Here is a 14,519-nt window from a genome sequence, read left to right as displayed (position 1 = left end):
GGCCACCGGTAACCGGTTCCGGAGTGACCAGGTTGGGTCAGGGGACATCGGCATGACCTCAGATGGTCATAACTTTCAATTTCATGAAGTTTGATACGTCGTATAATAGGTTTCATTGCATATTCCGATAGTGTCCCCCAGTGGCCACCGGTAACCGGTTCCGGAGTGACCAGGTTGGGTCAGGGGACATCGGCATGACCTCAGATGGTCATAACTTTCAATTTCATGAAGTTTGATACGTCGGATGATAGGGTTCATTGCATATTCCGATAGTGTCCCCCAGTGGCCACCGGTAACCGGTTCCGGAGTGACCAGGTTGGGTCAGAGGACATCGGCATTACCTCATATGGTCATAACTTTCAATTTCATGAAGTTTGATACGTCGTATGATAGGTTTCATTGCATATTCAAATAGTGTCCCCCAGTGGCCACCGGTAACCGGTTCCGGAGTGACCAGGTTGGGTCAGGGGACATCGGCATGACCTCAGATGGTCATAACTTTCAATTTTATGAAGTTTGATACGTCGGATGATAGGGTTCATTGCATATTCCGATAGTGTCCCCCAGTGGCCACCGGTAACCGGTTCCGGAGTGACCAGGATGGGTCAGAGGACATCGGCATGACCTCAGATGGTCATAACATGCAATTTCATGAAGTTTGATATGCAACATGACGGGTTTCTAGCGTGACAATTATTGAAAACGTTTTAGTGGTACCCTGGAACCGGTTCCGGATTGGCCACAGTTGGCCAGAACCGATACCAAACAGTCAGGGGTAGTATGTAGTATCCTTCTGCAATGGTTTGCAAAATAATCCGTTTCAAAAGACTGGTCCGTGTGACGGTTTTATGTCAAAAACTGCAAAAATCAAGTTTTCCGGAAGTTCCGGGTTACCGGAACCGGTGGCCACTATGGACCAATTATTTTTTCTGGGGTTTAAAATTCAGGTTATTATCTGTCGAATGCAACCGGAAGCAACCTGCTATGTGCAATCGTTTCGGAGATACAGGTTCTCAAAGTAGGGGTCTCAAAAAGGACTTTTTTCGGTTATAGCAGGTTCCCGGTGGCCACGGTGTCCAAAACCGGTTCTGCCGGTCGGATTCAGAAAGTAGACATCCTAGCCTTTCATTTGCGGTCAAGACATCCAAAATCGGTTACAATCTCGAATTTTGGCAGCCGAAAACATTTCTGGGTCCTATAGACCCGGAATACCATTCGTGTATGTAGAAAACGAAGACCATGGCCAGGTTAACATTTGAAAAAAGTCGTATGAAAACTTAAAATGGCGTTTTGACCGGGTCTGGACCAAAGAGCCTATGTCTGAAAATATTTTAATCGGATTCCTCGGAAAATTTCACATAACATAACAAAAAAATTGCGATGCCGAACCGTAGGTTTCCAAGATACGCGAAAAAACAGGAAATGACGAAATCGGCAAAAATCAACTATTTTCACTAAAACTGCGATAACTTAAAAATTATAGACATGGTATTTTCTCGTTTCCTCGCCGATGGCGAGGCCTTTTAGATATCGCCCCTCGCTCAAATCATCAAATTTTCGGCGTTCTCCCAAAACTGCATCAAGAGAGCGACTTTAGGAAGCGGTACAAGCAGAGAAGATGTGGCACATCTTGACTTGCCAAAATGTCACGAACAGGGTGTAACATGGTCACTCTATTTGTTTAGTTGTTTTTCATTTAGCTATAATAATAATTATATATATAAAAAATTTCGACGGTTTTGTTCGAACGCGAATCAATTCAACACGGAACGTCGGATCGAGGTGCTCTTTGTTGCGTTGGGTTCGTATAAGTCCAAGGAAGGTTCTTACGCCAAAAAGTTACATCTTTGGCCACTCTGGAACCGATTCCGGAAACCAAAAAAGGACAGGACGAAGTTTGCCGGGAAGAGCTTGTTTAATATAAACAAGTCCAACTGAATCAAGGGTTTGTGTCGAAGCTAGCACATGGCAAGCTTTAGTAGAACAGTGCTACACCTCACTTCCTCACACCCCCGCCAATCCGTCCGATAAGCCAAACAGTCCTGGAGAAAGCACAACTTGCACCACCACGTATGGGAAGACTTGCTGGGTTAAACCTGCTGAGAGGAACTTGCACGATCAAGCCCTCTCGGAAAGCCTGGAATGAATTAGAACAGGAAAGCCAGATGACAAATGTGTAAGAGGGAACGAGATGCCTTCAGTAATATTCCCAAAATCTGTTCGGGTAAATTCGTTACTCGAAACTACGAAATTTCTCACGAAATTACGTACTTCCGTTCAACCTTTCCCTAATGACGCTTTCTGAGGAAAGTTACAATTTCTACTCGTCCACTTGGTCCTGAGTCGCGGAAGAGGCAGCAGCGCCGATCCAGTAGTCTAGCCCCCCGGTGTGTTTAGTGACGGTAACTCGAGTGAAACGAGTGATCTGTAGATTTGTGTAGTTAATCCTTGATCTTTCCTGTAGTGTCCAACCTTAGCTTAGCTAGTAGTTTGTGCGGTCCGATTCTGTGTGCGAAGAGGAATTAAAAGGTAAAGTACCTAGTGTGTGTGTTGATGTGTGATGTGTGTTAATCGTCACCAAACAGCCGACGACGGCGTTCTGTTCTAGAGTCGGAACCAACCGCCTCCTACCAGCTCGTGCTCGCCACACCGCCACCAAAAGCCTTAGCCGCCCTGCTGACCCCGCGGTCTCAGCGATCGAGCCCCGGAAGTCCCACTGGGATCCGGAAGGGAGACCACACGCTACACGTGGCTCCAGGGAGAGCCATCCATCGCGCCAGCCGTTCCTGTCCAGCCGCTGGTCCAGATTCGCCGCAGGAGTTCACCAGACCGTAGACGTCGGTCCACGTGATCACGCGCCGTCCAGGTTCCCGAAGGAGGCGACCCGTCCACCAGGCCGGCCAGCCGGCCAAGCCCGATTTCAACCAGGCCGCCCCCTTAAGATCGCGCGCCTTTCATCTGCTCCAGAAGAATATCGCACCGCGTGGTGCACTAGCGACGCGTAAGCCAATCAACGAAACCGGTCCGTGAGTACTCACCTGTTACGTAAAAACCGCATGCGTACGCACTCGTAGACGTCGTCCGAGTTGCCAAAAACACACACACACATTTTCTAAGGCTCGTTGCCCTTTCCCGAGCCTAGTTCCGTTGGTCACCGTTGCACCTGTGACCTCCGGGCTAACGTAACCAAGCCTAAGAACAAATCCGCACACAGATAGTTAGTAGAGAGAGAGAACCAAGAAGAGAAGAGGAAATGAACACGTAGGACACTACAAACATGTAACTTAAACCTAGGTTGAAAATGTACAATTAAAACCCACATTTAGCATGCAATATATTTCGTTTTTCACCTCCCCCAAGACGTTGTTAGCGTAGTTGTTTTTGGTGAACGCAATGTCTCTCTCGCCAGATTAGTTGCACGGGTCTAGAGGTCTCTCGCTTCGCATTCGACGTCTCCACGTTTTTGTTACTGTTGTTTTACTCCAAGTGCAAGGCTGCTTGGGAATCTCAGCCTGGGGTCTTTTCCCGTCGCAGCGATTGGTGCGGGGGTAGAAATTATCCTGTGAGGATCCAGAGCGAACAGGTGATTGGTTGTTCGGACGGACAACGGGTTGCCCCGTTCAGTTTTGGATATTTTTGGAGTCATCACACGCGAAGCGGAGTACCTCTTACCCATTTTGAGTCCCTTGAACGTTCCCCCATTCATTTCAGGTTTTACAAAACGACCCGCCCTGCGGCTGGGTCTAGTCGGGCATAAACCAGGCAAGTCGGTCCTCTACGGAGGTGGCGCATAAACCGTTTGCTAATTAACAAACCCGTGGGACGGTTATCGGACGGATTCCTTCGTGGCTACAATTTGCGTACCACAAGGGAAGTCTGATTGTCTTCCTTGGGCCCTAAGGGAGTCTAAGAGTTGAGATCTAGCGTGAAGGTTCTCTGGACAGTTCCAAACAATATGTTCGATATCGTGATAACCCTCTCCACAACCGCAGAGATTGTCATCTTTTAAGTTAATCCGATATAAGTGAGCATTGAGTAGGTAGTGGTTTGACATTAATCTTGATATTACGCGTATGAAATCCCTTTCAACATTCATGTGTTTGAACCACGAAGTTGTAGAAACTTTTGGCCTGATAGAGTAAAGCCATCGACCCATTTCGCTTTTGTCCCATTTGGTTTGCCAGCTTAAAGAGATTCTTGACGAGGGATTGTATAATATTCGTCATAAGTGATAATACGATCGTAAGTGGTTCCTTCCAAGGCACCTTGCTTTGCCAACGAGTCCGCTTTCTCATTTCCTAATACAGAACAATGAGAAGGGATCCAAACAAGAGTAATTTTATATTTTTTCTCTACCAGTAAACTCATGAAAAAATTAAATTTTATGAAAAAAGAACGACGAGAAATTGGGTGATTTCAACGACCGGAGAGCCTCAATTGTACTAAGGCTGTCAGAAAATATGTTTTAGTGATCTTGTGGCTGCACCCAAGTAACATTTTTAAACCAACTAGCCACCACCAAGTTTTATTAAGGTTTTATTGTAGCATCTTGATTGCTTAATAGTTTTATTTGGGCATTCACCGCAACCAACCGGGTGAAAATAAAAGCCGACTGGCTTTCAATAAGGTTTTATGAAAGTTTTAATAGAGGCTTGAAAACCAGATGGCAATGCCTTGCCAAACGGTTTTATCGCATGCTTTGTTAAAACCAAGGGTGTTGTAGCTGTCAAGTGCCATTAGGCATGCAATAAGCTCACTTAAAACCATAAGCTCCTAATAGAGCATTTATCGCGGCCAAAAAGCAGTGCATAAATATGGCGCTAAACGCGTGCTCTGATTGAATATGATTGACCGCCATCTTGGCAGAAAAAAATGAAAAATCATAAATTTGATGAAAACACACAATTATGATGAATTTGTGACATCGTTAGCATAGCCACGGAAGTTCAAACATAATTTGAACATTTTTTGCAAAGATTTGCAATACAATATTTTTTAACATTAAAAACTATGATTACAAAATAATGATTTTTGATGAAGCGAGTTGATTTTTTTGGCTCTATCTCCCCTACAATCATCAATAAAATTTTAACCGCAGCTGAATTTGAGCCACCAATTTCGAGAAATAAGGTTTGAAATTATTTCAATTACCTCCAATATCTATCATATCATCATCACCATTTTTGACAACCATCTCCATAATTTCAAACGCATGAAGACGTATGAAATGTCATTTTCCCTAACTCCTAACAAGGTTTTAACAAAGGCTTTATCAAGGCTTTAAGGAGGTTGTTAGGATTTCGTTGTAAAGCCTTGAACTCCTATGTGGGTTTTATAAATAGGCCGTAACAACCTTTTGCGGAGGTCCTTTTGGGTTTTAAGTGAGGTTTATCGGGGTTCTGGGGAGGCTGTTACGACTTGGTGGTTTTAATGTTGGTTTTGGCTGATAGGTTTAATAGCGGTTGTGACAGCTTTGATAAAGCTTAAAATGTTACTTGGGCAGGTTAATGATCCCTAGTGCATAATGAATTGCAGCTTGTTCTGCTACGTATACTGTAGCAGGATTTTGAAGTTTGTGGAAGGCACTTACTTTCGTATTAAATACCCCGAAGCCTGTGGACCCTTCGATTAGCGATCCGTCTGTGTAGAACATGTTTTCCGCCTTAATATGGTTATATTTAGACTGAACGTGCCCGAGCGGTTTAGGCTTTCTGGATTTTTGTGATATTTACTTGTAGAGTCAAAACAGATCAGTAAACTTCACTTATTTGTATATTACACTTTTTAAAGATTACATTTTTGCGGTAACTTTCTCAACTTTTACGCGCACGATCACATCACTCAACTTTTTGTTGCTAATTTCATTAAGACCTTCGTCGAGCCAATTCTCTACGTTGAAACCAGACTTGTCCTCCAGACCTCTTCGCCGAGCCATGCCAGACCCCGAACTCCTAAGTCCCGGGTGGACTCTTCACGGCGGCTACGTTCCGACGGACTTTTCACGGCGGACTGCGGCCTCCACCGCTAAGTCCGGCTGGACTGGGGCCTCTGCTACTGGTGGCTGCTGGCGGGTCCGGCTGGTCTGGGGCGTCTTCAGGATCTGGAACTGGACTGGGGTTGAACTGGCTGGAACTGACTGGAACTAACCAACCTCCTCAAGAATTTTGGGTTTTTATACACCTAAAACTGGCAGCGCTAGTCTGAGAGAATGAGGGTCTCGAGTCGAGAGAATAGTGGTACCATTCACGGACGCAGAGAACACAGCTCGAGATGGGCGATAGAACTATTCTCTCGAGGTTCATTTGGAAAAAAAGTTCATCCGTCGAACAAAAAACCAAAAGTGTCGACAACGGGAATCGAACCAGAGACCTTTGACAAACCAAACCAATGACTTAGCTGCCTCGGCCACCACAGCTTGGTGACCAAGGAGAAGTCAGAAGTCGATGTATGACACTTGTTGGAGATTTATTGATTCTAACGAATGAACTCATTTGTTATGATGGTGTGAGTTGGTACCATTATTCTATCGATTTTGGCACTGAGCCCTCAATAAATTTTGAGAGAACGATTATCTCGACTCTGAATTTTGGGTGTAGTCAGTCCCCGAAAACTCTACTAAATTTTGTTCTGCTAAAAGTGGTCCGTTTCGATGAGAAGCATCGATGAACCTCATGAATTAAATTATGCAGACTTCTGCAATTCTTCATGACTTTCCGTATGGTATCGTGAGTACACCTCAAAATCGGAAGTCATGAGTTCGAACCCTTGTCGTGAAACTTTAAATTATGTTATTGGAATATCAAAATTATGTTCCTCAAACATTCTCAAAAATGTAGGTCAATAATGAGAAGGTCGAATTCTCCATTGAACAAACATGCCAATGAATTTGGTTAAGCCACACCCTCAATTTCCCCTGTGGAATAACATCGCACATTCATAATTGAAAGCTTAACCATTTTTTTGATTGCCTAACAATTGGCGAAATTTAATTAAGGGCTTTTCAGGTGAGAATGACTCATGATCCACACCTGTACATAAGCTTAATTATTTGTCGCGCAACGCGAGTCGACGTGTAAAATTATTTATGCTTGCGTAAGCGCGCATGGTCAGAACTGTGGTGAGGTTCGAAAAATGGACAAATTTAATGATTTAAATTTGTGGTCGCTGCAAGACGAAAAAATATGCGGTACTAATTGCGAAAGTTGACTTGCTGGTATCATCTTGATTTCTTGTTGCATAGATAAATCAAATAAAACTGATGGGTTATGCGTGCTGCTTATTGTGCTGCGGTTGGGAGTAAAGTTTGAAGGTGAGATTTCCTTGGTTATGTGGTTGTGATAGATAGTCATAAACCTAGTCTGAGGATTTTTTTCGAGAAGAAGATCGAAGTTCTGGATCACTAATGGATTCCTAATCTCACAACGAATCAACGTTCTGTGAGCGAGCTGATACAATCTGGTTTTCAGCGGAAGAACGCCCGCAAGTACCTCTAGGCTCAGCGTATGAGTTGAGTGCATGCATCCTAAGGCAATGCGCAGACAACGATACTGTATTCTTTCAAGTTTGATCATGTGTATTTTCGCGGCGGATTGAAAGCAAAAACATCCGTATTCCAAAACTGAACGTATCGTCGTTTGGTATAGCCTAATGAGGTCCGTGGGGTGTGCACCCCACCACGTACCCGTGATTGTTCGGAGGAAGTTTAGTCTCTGTTGGCATTTCTGTTTCAGGTATCTTATTTCACGGATAGAAATCCTGTCCGGGAAATCGACAACATTGTTCTGGATTCGTTCTGAAATTCGTTTCAGAATGTTGTCGACCAGTCGTCCGGTAACATTTGCAACAAAATCGAGAACAATGTTGTCGATTTTGAGTCGTCACGGTTGGTGACGCCTGGCAAAACAAAAAGCACGCAGCCATCTCGAACGGTTTAATCGATTTTTGAATTGACCGTTGGTTTTGGTTTTTGAATTGACCGTTGGATATTTCTTTTGGTTCAGTAAAACAGTTGTTTAGTTTTTTTATTTATTGAGGTAAAAAATACATCATTAATTAAAAAACTAATCTTTGTGTGAGTGTGTGTGTGTGTGTTTGTTTGGAATATGGGAATTGGGAATACAAGAAATTAGTGTTTGGCAATCAGGAAATATGGAAATCTGGGAATTAAAGAATGTGGAGTTTTTGGGAATTTGGGATTTTCTTAATCTGGGAATCCCGAATCCAAATTAGGGAATTTGTGATTTTAGGAACTTGGTATTATGTTATTTTAGAAATTTGAGAATATCGGAATTGGAACATTAAGGAATTCAAGAGCTTGATAATGTGGGATTTTGAGATTTAGGAATTTAAGAATTTGGGAATTTAGGAATTTGGGAATTTGGGAATTAGGGAATTTGGAAATTTGGATATTTGGGAATTTAGGAATTTAGGAATTTAGGAATTAAGGAATTTAGGAATTTGGGAATTTGGGAATTTGGGAATCTGGGAATTTGGGATTTTGGGTATTTGGGAATTTGGGAATTTAGGAATTTGGGAATTTGGGAATTTGGCAATTTAGGAATTTAGGAATTTAGGAATTTAGGAATTTAGGAATTTAGGAATTTAGGAATTTAGGAATTTAGGAATTTAGGAATTTAGGAATTTAGGAATTTAGGAATTTAGGAATTTAGGAATTTAGGAATTTAGGAATTTAGGAATTTAGGAATTTAGGAATTTAGGAATTTAGGAATTTAGGAATTTAGGAATTTGGGAATTTAGGAATTTAGGAATTTAGGAATTTAGGAATTTAGGAATTTGGGAATTTAGGAATTTAGGAATTTGGGAATTTAGGAATTTAGGAATTTAGGAATTTAGGAATTTAGGAATTTAGGAATTTAGGAATTTAGGAATTTAGGAATTTAGGAATTTAGGAATTTAGGAATTTAGGAATTTAGGAATTTAGGAATTTAGGAATTTAGGAATTTAGGAATTTAGGAATTTAGGAATTTAGGAATTTAGGAATTTAGGAATTTAGGAATTTAGGAATTTAGGAATTTAGGAATTTAGGAATTTAGGAATTTAGGAATTTAGGAATTTAGGAATTTAGGAATTTAGGAATTTAGGAATTTAGGAATTTAGGAATTTAGGAATTTAGGAATTTAGGAATTTAGGAATTTAGGAATTTAGGAATTTAGGAATTTAGGAATTAGGAATTTAGGAATTTAGGAATTTAGGAATTTAGGAATTTAGGAATTTAGGAATTTAGGAATTTAGGAATTTAGGAATTTAGGAATTTAGGAATTTAGGAATTTAGGAATTTAGGAATTTAGGAATTTAGGAATTTAGGAATTTAGGAATTTAGGAATTTAGGAATTTAGGAATTTAGGAATTTAGGAATTTAGGAATTTAGGAATTTAGGAATTTAGGAATTTAGGAATTTAGGAATTTAGGAATTTAGGAATTTAGGAATTTAGGAATTTAGGAATTTAGGAATTTAGGAATTTAGGAATTTAGGAATTTAGGAATTTAGGAATTTAGGAATTTAGGAATTTAGGAATTTAGGAATTTAGGAATTTAGGAATTTAGGAATTTAGGAATTTAGGAATTTAGGAATTTAGGAATTTAGGAATTTAGGAATTTAGGAATTTAGGAATTTAGGAATTTAGGAATTTAGGAATTTAGGAATTTAGGAATTTAGGAATTTAGGAATTTAGGAATTTAGGAATTTAGGAATTTAGGAATTTAGGAATTTAGGAATTTAGGAATTTAGGAATTTAGGAATTTAGGAATTTAGGAATTTAGGAATTTAGGAATTTAGGAATTTAGGAATTTAGGAATTTAGGATTTAGTAATTTAGGAATTTAGGAATTTAGGAATTTAGGAATTTAGGAATTTAGGAATTTAGGAATTTAGGAATTTAGGAATTTAGGAATTTAGGAATTTAGGAATTTAGGAATTTAGGAATTTAGGAATTTAGGAATTTAGGAATTTAGGAATTTAGGAATTTAGGAATTTAGGAATTTAGGAATTTAGGAATTTAGGAATTTAGGAATTTAGGAATTTAGGAATTTAGGAATTTAGGAATTTAGGAATTTAGGAATTTAGGAATTTAGGAATTTAGGAATTTAGGAATTTAGGAATTTAGGAATTTAGGAATTTAGGAATTTAGGAATTTAGGAATTTAGGAATTTAGGAATTTAGGAATTTAGGAATTTAGGAATTTAGGAATTTAGGAATTTAGGAATTTAGGAATTTAGGAATTTAGGAATTTAGGAATTTAGGAATTTAGGAATTTAGGAATTTAGGAATTTAGGAATTTAGGAATTTAGGAATTTAGGAATTTAGGAATTTAGGAATTTAGGAATTTAGGAATTTAGGAATTTAGGAATTTAGGAATTTAGGAATTTAGGAATTTAGGAATTTAGGAATTTAGGAATTTAGGAATTTAGGAATTTAGGAATTTAGGAATTTAGGAATTTAGGAATTTAGGAATTTAGGAATTTAGGAATTTAGGAATTTAGGAATTTAGGAATTTAGGAATTTAGGAATTTAGGAATTTAGGAATTTAGGAATTTAGGAATTTAGGAATTTAGGAATTTAGGAATTTAGGAATTTAGGAATTTAGGAATTTAGGAATTTAGGAATTTAGGAATTTAGGAATTTAGGAATTTAGGAATTTAGGAATTTAGGAATTTAGGAATTTAGGAATTTAGGAATTTAGGAATTTAGGAATTTAGGAATTTAGGAATTTAGGAATTTAGGAATTTAGGAATTTAGGAATTTAGGAATTTAGGAATTTAGGAATTTAGGAATTTAGGAATTTAGGAATTTAGGAATTTAGGAATTTAGGAATTTAGGAATTTAGGAATTTAGGAATTTAGGAATTTAGGAATTTAGGAATTTAGGAATTTAGGAATTTAGGAATTTAGGAATTTAGGAATTTAGGAATTTAGGAATTTAGGAATTTAGGAATTTAGGAATTTAGGAATTTAGGAATTTAGGAATTTAGGAATTTAGGAATTTAGGAATTTAGGAATTTAGGAATTTAGGAATTTAGGAATTTAGGAATTTAGGAATTTAGGAATTTAGGAATTTAGGAATTTAGGAATTTAGGAATTTAGGAATTTAGGAATTTAGGAATTTAGGAATTTAGGAATTTAGGAATTTAGGAATTTAGGAATTTAGGAATTTAGGAATTTAGGAATTTAGGAATTTAGGAATTTAGGAATTTAGGAATTTAGGAATTTAGGAATTTAGGAATTTAGGAATTTAGGAATTTAGGAATTTAGGAATTTAGGAATTTAGGAATTTAGGAATTTAGGAATTTAGGAATTTAGGAATTTAGGAATTTAGGAATTTAGGAATTTAGGAATTTAGGAATTTAGGAATTTAGGAATTTAGGAATTTAGGAATTTAGGAATTTAGGAATTTAGGAATTTAGGAATTTAGGAATTTAGGAATTTAGGAATTTAGGAATTTAGGAATTTAGGAATTTCGGAATTTAGGAATTTAGGAATTTGGGAATTTAGGAATTTAGAAATTACAGAATTTGGGAATTTGGGAATTTGGGAATTTGGGAATTTTTGAATTTTTGAATTTTTGAATTTCAGAATTTTTGAATTTTTGAATTTTAGAATTTCAGAATTTTAGAATTTTAGAATTTTAGAATTTTAGAATTTTGGAATTTTAGAATTTTAGAATTTTAGAATTTTAGAATTTTAGAATTTTAGAATTTTAGAATTTTAGAATTTTAGAATTTCAGAATTTCAGAATTTTAAAATTTTTGAATTTTTGAATTTTAGAATTTTAGAATTTTAGAATTTTAGAATTTTAGAATTTTAGAATTTTAGAATTTTAGAATTTTAGAATTTAGAATTTTAGAATTTTAGAATTTTAGAATTTTAGAATTTTAGAATTTTAGAATTTTAGAATTTTAGAATTTTAGAATTTTAGAATTTTAGAATTTTAGAATTTTAGAATTTTAGAATTTTAGAATTTTTGAATTTTTGAATTTTTGAATTTTTGAATTTTAGAATTTTAGAATTTTATAATTTTATAATTTTATAATTTTATAATTTTATAATTTTATAATTTTATAATTTTATAATTTTATAATTTTATAATTTTATAATTTTATAATTTTATAATTTTATAATTTTAGAATTTTAGAATTTTAGAATTTTAGAATTTTAGAATTTTAGAATTTTAGAATTTTAGAATTTTAGAATTTTAGAATTTTAGAATTTTAGAATTTTAGAATTTTAGAATTTTAGAATTTTAGAATTTTAGAATTTTAGAATTTTAGATTAGATTAGATTAGATTAGATTAGAATTTTAGAATTTTAGAATTTTAGAATTTTAGAATTTTAGAATTTTAGAATTTTAGAATTTTAGAATTTTAGAATTTTAGAATTTTAGAATTTTAGAATCTCGGAATTTTAGAATTTTAGAATCTTGGAATTTTAGAATTTTAGAATTTTGGAATCTTAGAATCTTAAAATTTAATTGTTTAAGGATTGTTGAATTTTGCAATTTCAAAATATTGAATGTTGGATGTCAGATTTTTTTATAACTGTCTTTATTTATTTAGGCTTTATGTTAAGAATTGTTAAAATAAAATATTTTTGAATTTAAAATTTGAGAATGGTTATCTGGGAATCTCAGAAATAAAAAAAATAAAGTTATAGTATTGTTAAATTTTGGAATTTAATTGTTGTTTAATTGGTGAATTATGAATGTCAGAATTTCCAAAATTTACATTACGGGGTTTAAGAATTTTAGAGTTTAAGATTTGTTAATTTTTAAAACTTTGAAATTTTTACTTCAAATTTTTGAATTATGTATGCTAGAATTTTCAATAATTTTAATTTATTGTAGAATTTAAGAATTTTTTTTTTGATTTTCAATTCAAAATGGTTGGAATTTTTAATTGAAATTGAAATTTAAAATTGTGTTATTTAAGGATTTCAGAGTTTTAAAATTGCTAAGACTTCAAATTTTTGTTTTTAGGATTTAAGAATTGATGAATATTGCTTTTTTTAGAATTTAGAATTTTTAGCTTTGAATTTAAGAATTTTAAATTCTTCAGAATTTTTATATTATAAAATTGTAGAACTTATGTATTTTATAAAGGTTATTTTTTAAACTTTGAACTTTGAATGTTGGAAATTGAGAGTTATAGAACCCTGAATTTTCAAGCTTGATTTTTGAAATTTTAAATTTTGAATTTTGAATTATGTAACTTTTGAATTTAGTTTTAGAACTTTGCATTGTGATTTTTTTTGGAATCAGGGAGGTGTGGAGTATTAGAACTAAGGAATATTGGATTAAAATGAGCGTGTGTGAGGATAAATACAGACTTGGGTTGATTTTTGTTTTGCTTGGTTTAGTGTGAGAGTGTGTGTTGGTGTTAACGATCTGCTTCAACTAGACCGGGATCGCCTCCCAGTGGAACGTGGAACGACTCCCTTCGTGATAAAGTCGGCCGGAGGGTCGGCGTGGTTCGGTGTTTGCAGAGCTGCACAATCTGGTGGAAGAGGGCAACGTCGCGGTCTATTGAGGGAAAAGGTCGATTAAATTGTGAGATTTACGGAGGTTTATATAGCTCAAACTTACCACACTTCTTGACCGCTCCTCATGGTGCTTCTGCTCCCACCAGGTACGCAGAATTGTACTCGAACAACGAAGCAGTGATCATTCTCCGTCCACTCCGGCTTACCGGGGCTGGGATCCGCGGCCAAATCCACCACGGAACTCAACAATGCCAGCTCCGGCACCGAAATCGCCTTTCTTGAACGGTCCTCGCCGGGGCCTCTCTTGCGAAAATCGCGATCGCCGCGGGGTTCTCCGGGACCGCCAGCACCACGGGCGCGATGCGGCTCCGAACGGGCCGTCCTCTTCAGCATCGACGAAACAATCTCCGGGAGCAGGTGCGGGTACGAGCGTCAAAACCAGAATTGGTGAAACTGCTCCTTGACAAAGTTCTACAACTTTAGCGACTGCATCATCTTGATGACGTGCCGGTTCGGAATCTGCTCCAGCACCGATTGCTTCGGGGCGTAGAAATCCTTCTGCGCAACCAACACGCCTCCTTGGAGAGGTACTCGTAGGTGGCGACGCGATGAGCTTTTGGCACACACATCTTGGCAGCAGAAATGCATTACAACATTCCGATTGCCGGAAAGAGCAACAACTTGTCTCCGCCTTTGGGCTGGGACTCCACCGGTTCCAACTCTTCCTTCGCCTTACCGCCACTTCCACTTCACAAAACACAAAATTTGATCCTCGCGCCTCGTTTTTGGCCACAAAACAAAACATAAACAAACTGTCGCACTCGTCCGTGTGGTTGCGGTTTTGGTTGCGTTTGACAGTTGTTACGCTTCAGAAAATTTGAGAAATGCGGGGGGCGTTTTCGAAACAAAATGTTTTCGAATGCGATGAAAATGTTGTCGTTTTTGAAAACATTGCAAACGAAATCGAAAACAAGCGATGTTCTCGATTTCAACGCAATTTGGTTTCGGTATTGCGGACCGGATTTCTAT

At 37.0% G+C, this 14,519-nt stretch overlaps 1 pseudogene; it reads right to left on the bottom strand.

Annotated features, from left to right (window-relative positions):
- Nucleotides 1-13,085: 13,085 nt before the first annotated feature.
- LOC120429307 (40S ribosomal protein S10b-like) lies at nt 13,086-14,119 on the bottom strand (annotated as a pseudogene).
- Between the last annotated feature and the right edge of the window lie 400 nt (nt 14,120-14,519).

This window comes from Culex pipiens, chromosome 1 (genome assembly GCF_016801865.2).
Source record: "Culex pipiens pallens isolate TS chromosome 1, TS_CPP_V2, whole genome shotgun sequence".
In the NCBI taxonomy this organism is placed as follows: domain Eukaryota; kingdom Metazoa; phylum Arthropoda; class Insecta; order Diptera; family Culicidae; genus Culex; species Culex pipiens.
This window is presented reverse-complemented; position numbering and strand designations above follow the sequence as displayed.